The 4,924-nt window shown below is 34.8% G+C and overlaps 1 long non-coding RNA gene across 1 annotated transcript; it reads left to right on the top strand.

Moving 5' to 3' along the window:
* The first annotated feature begins 1,147 nt into the window (after window positions 1-1,147).
* LOC133031578 (uncharacterized) lies at window positions 1,148-2,710 on the top strand. The gene is made up of 3 exons (XR_009684683.1): window positions 1,148-1,449; window positions 2,008-2,070; window positions 2,508-2,710. It is a non-coding gene; the product is annotated as an uncharacterized LOC133031578 (long non-coding RNA).
* The last annotated feature ends 2,214 nt before the right edge of the window (window positions 2,711-4,924 follow it).

Here is a 4,924-nt window from a genome sequence, read left to right as displayed (position 1 = left end):
CTTCTTCAATTCCAGGGATACCCTCTTTGTGTTTGTACACCCATTTCCAGCTGATCACTTTGCATCCTGCTGGTTTTCTTACTAAGATCCATGTGTCATTCTTCCTTAGAGATACCATTTCCTGCTGCATAGTTGAATCCCAATGAAGCTTATAGATAGACATCATAGCTTCTTCATAGGAACAAGGTTCCTCACTATCAAGTTCTAATATATTTAGAGCATAAAAAACCAAATCAACATACCCAAATATGTTGGTGGCCTGATGTCTCTCCTTTCTCTATCTTTAACTAACTGATAGCCTTGATGATCCACATCACGGTCAGATTCTCCATCAGTTAACTCCTTAGCTCATTGTTCAACCTCTTGTCAAATGTTTCATCTACCATCTGACCTTTCTCAGTTTGCTCCACCTCAATCTGAACTTCCCCTCTAATTTAATTACCAGTTGTATTTACTTTCTTTCCCTTTGACGGATCCTTGTACATGGGGTTTTAATAAAATACAACATCTCTGCTGATGAAAATATTTTGATGATTTCTCTCTTCTATGCTCCACATCCTATATCCTTTCACACCATCAGGGTATCCTATGAAGATGCATTTCATAGCTCTAGGATCAAGCTTCCCTTGTTTGGTGAGCATAGGCCACACACCCAAAAATCTTCAAAGGGTCATAGCTGGTAACATGGTCACACTACATTTTTGTTGGAGTTTTGAAGTTTATTGCAAATGAGGGGCACCTATTGATTAGATAACATGCTATGACAGTAGCTTCTGCTCAAAATTTTTTGTAATCCAAAGTAAATTAGCATTGTAATGACCGCTTTAGTAAATTGGATTAGTAAAGGCAATTAGCACTAATTTCTGTTATTTTTAGAATTATTTATGAATTTAATTATCTGTGGGTCCCATTATTAGAAATGGGCATTAGAGTTATAATTTCTCAATTTCGAAGATTTTGTTAAAGTCTAGGGGTATTATTTGATTTATATATGAATTATGTTATTTTTGTAATTTTTGCTCGGTGACAATAGAAAATGTGATGGATGGCAAGTTTGATTACATGGGTAAATTTAGAACTTTAGTTCTTAGTGGGATATATATTGGAGAAAATAAAATACCGAGGTTAAGCGGGGTTATGTAATTTGACCATTTTACCCCTATGTCTTGAAAATGCCTAAGTTATGAGAATACGGGCATTTTAGTAATTTGCCACATGGGTGTTTGGTGGCTGTCTTAGGTGTTGACACCTAGCATAAGATTACTTCAGCCAAGGTTAAGGTATTAACATTTATTTCACTTAGAGAAATTAGAATAAAAGTCAAAGAAAAGCCAAAAATAGAATTTCTCTCTTTCCCTTCTCTTTCCCTATTCGAACTAGCTTGGAACCAGAGAATTGCTGCTGGTTTTTGGGTGTTTTCAGTAGGGATTAGAGGATCTCTTAACCAAGGTAAACCCTAGAAACTTTGTTATTGAATTCTTTATGTTTTTACTTAGTTTGAGTAGTGATTTTTGGTATTAGGGGCTGTTAGGGTTAGGTTGTGATACAATTTTAATTTTAAGTTTGATTTGAGTTATATTTAGCTTCTAGCAGCTGATTTTGATGTTTGGGATTGGTTTTGTGCAAGTTTGAGCTTTGAACTCAAAGCTTTGATCTCTAATGTCATGTTGAATTTTAGTGAGTTTTTTTGTGAATTACTGGTTGGAAAATATTGTGTATACCCTAATTAGGTACTCTGGAAGGTTTGGTTGCATTTGGTGGAGGATTAAGCAAGAAATAGAAATTTTGGGGTGAACTGGTGTAAAACCGGCTAGCCAGTTTTGGCAGGGTCCCCGAATGCTCCATTTTCTCAATTCTCGTCCATTTCAGTGTCGTAGTTGGGTGTTTCCCTATTTCCTGAGTTAGTGTAATTCCTAGAGAATATAACAGAACCTAGAGTGGTGGGTTTGGGTTTCCCAAATTAGGATTTTCGATCATGTGATTTACCCAGCTTCATTATGTGATTAGGTCATCCATTTCGCACAAGACATTATGTTCCATTTGGCCAGCACACTTGAATCTGGAAGGAAGGTAAGAACTGTATATAATGTGTGATATGGATATGCAAATGTATGTATAAGTTTAGTGTATATGCATGCTTCTATGTTGTGATTCATACACTACCAACACTTGTACGGTTGTGGTACAGAGTGCATTGGTAAAGTGTATGATGTCTGAAAGTACATCGTGGTGTTACCAGCACTTGTACAGGAAGGTAAAAGGTGTCTGTGGTACAACACTTAGCAGCACTTAAGGTGCGGTCCATACCCTACCTACACTAGTACGATGGTATACTGAGTGCATGTGGTACATGGTACATGATCGTATCCTAGTATGTAACGTTCTTACTCATCTGTTAAGCCTTGTAAATAGGTGTATGGGCGCCTAGATACAAGTCGGCATTATATGATATGTTATATGCATTTCTTATGGAGTCTGTCGACTCACAGTTCTGCTTCCATGTGTAGGTAAAGGAAAGGCGGAAGCTGAACAGGAGTGAGCCTGGCTAGGATGGGATTGTTGGGTTTTGTGCCCTAAATAAAACCCATTTCAATATAATCAGATTTACTTATTAATAAAGATCAGAAATAACATTTTATGTTGCATGGTTCACATGATTTATTTCATGATTATATATATAATGTATGAATTCTATTTAAGTCCAGAACATATGAATTTGTTAATGATTATAGTGTTGTCAGCACAGTGGAATATAATCTTAATTATATGTTCGAAAGTTTATTCCCTGATTTGTCAGTTCACTGGATTTAGACTGACATGATAATCAGCGATAGGTATTCTTACACCTTGGATAAGTGTTATGTCCTTTCCAGGGCATTGGCAAAGTTTACCAGTATCGGATGTATGGAGTATACATCGGAAGGGACCGATATTAAACTTTTATTAGATTTGTTAAAATTTACCGTAATATCTATTCAATTCAATATCACCTGTTGATCCTAGATCAAATGATCTTAATCCTGATATGGTTAGGTTCGATCTCAAGAGTATTATACATGTTCTTTGATTTGTTAGTTAAGCCTACTTTTGGGTCAGGGTGATACGTACATTTTGGGAACATGATAGTATAATTGAGTGGGAGCGCTAACATAAATATGGAGTCTATAACTTCTATAGGAATTTAGAAGTGAAACGATGATATCCTTCGAGCTTGGCTAAACAGAGATAAATGGTTGAGATCTCATTTCACTTTGCTGAAATATCATTTATACGAAGCTAAGTGTTTTAAGGATAAAATACATTGAAGGTGTAACGAAAATTTTCTGCCTATTCAATGTAGATCATCTATTAGAAGGTCATTTATCAAATTAGAATTATAACAATGGATAACTAATAGCGTATCTATATCGTGGAACATATAGAGCGTTCTATCTGACTGAGAATGCAATTCCAAGTTCTAAGTGTGGATTCAATAAGGAATTAATAAGTTAGGGAATTTACTTGGTAAATTCGGTTCGACTTATTGGAAGCTCGGTTAATATAGGCCCATGGTCCCCATACTAGTTGAGACCATATTGCTTGTAAGACTCAGTTAATTGATTTTGATTAATCAATTATAATTCTAAAGTTAGACTATGTCTACTTTATGAATTTTCACTAAGCAAGTGCGAAATTGTAAAGAAAAGAAATTCTAGGTTTATTTATTAATTAAGAAACTTTATATGTCTAAATTAATAAATATATTAAATGACAATATTATTTAATAATTAATTTTTAGTTATTAAATAATTAGAATTGGCATTTAAATGGTTAAATTTGAAAATTGGCAATTTTTGAGAAAATGGAAAACAAAAATGATAAAACAGGAAAGTTGCAAAGTGAGGCTCATTTGCCTTATATGGTCGGCCACTATGCAAAAGGTTTACCATTTATTTTTCCATTATTTTAATGCCATACAATTCTAACCTAAACCTAAATGGCATTCTATAAATAGAAAGTGTTGGCTTCAGGAAACAGAGACATGACTTGCATATTGTTCCTTTCAGAGAAAAGCCATAGCCGCCCCTCTCTTCTCTTTTCTTCTCTTCAATTCCGAACCTTGAGTGAATAGAGTAGTGTCCACACACATCAAGTGGTATCTCAATCATAGTATGGAAGATTGTGTAGAATCCAATCAACAAGAAGGAGAATCAGCATCAGAGAATGAGAGAAAGAGATCCAGGTTCAGATCTTGATTATGTTCTGCTACAGAAAAGAATCAAGGGCTAGAGATCTGAATTGAAGGAGTCATTATATTCCGCTGCACCCAATGTTAGTAAATCTAGATCCTGGTAAAATATTTCCAACAGGGATTGTACATGTCGTGGCAGCGTGACCTAGAGTGTTCGGTCTAGGGACAATTGGGGATATATTTTGTAGTCGTTGTGCGACCTGGATATTGTATTTTGGCATATTTTGTATAAAAGTTTAGAATCGGGATCCCGGTGTTTGTACATTATTATGTAAATTATAAAGTTTAATATTTATTATAAAAATTTTAATTAGACACGTTTTTCATAGAAAAATCTTTGATTAGCAAAGATAGCACTGTAATTGAAAAAGTATTGTAGCGTGCCTTAACATTAGGGCGTTACAAGCATGCATCTTACCCTCTCAAGAATACTCATATTCATTCTCTCAGCAAGACCATTTTACTGAGGCTTCTTTGGAACTATTAAGTGCCCCTCAATACCCACCTTTCTACAATAATCATTAAACAAATTTGCACAAAACTCCGGGCTATTATTAGTTCTTAATTTTCTTCACAATTTGAGCTTCAAGCATGGCTCTGAGTTCTTTGAACTTGTTAAAGGTATCATTTTTATTTTTCAGAATATGAATCCATACATATCTAGTAAATCATGTATAACAACTAGAAAGTACC

This window comes from Cannabis sativa, chromosome 9, assembly GCF_029168945.1.
Source record: "Cannabis sativa cultivar Pink pepper isolate KNU-18-1 chromosome 9, ASM2916894v1, whole genome shotgun sequence".
Lineage (NCBI taxonomy): Eukaryota > Viridiplantae > Streptophyta > Magnoliopsida > Rosales > Cannabaceae > Cannabis > Cannabis sativa.
Note: the sequence above shows the minus strand (reverse complement) of the source record. Positions and strands in the feature narration are given on the sequence as shown.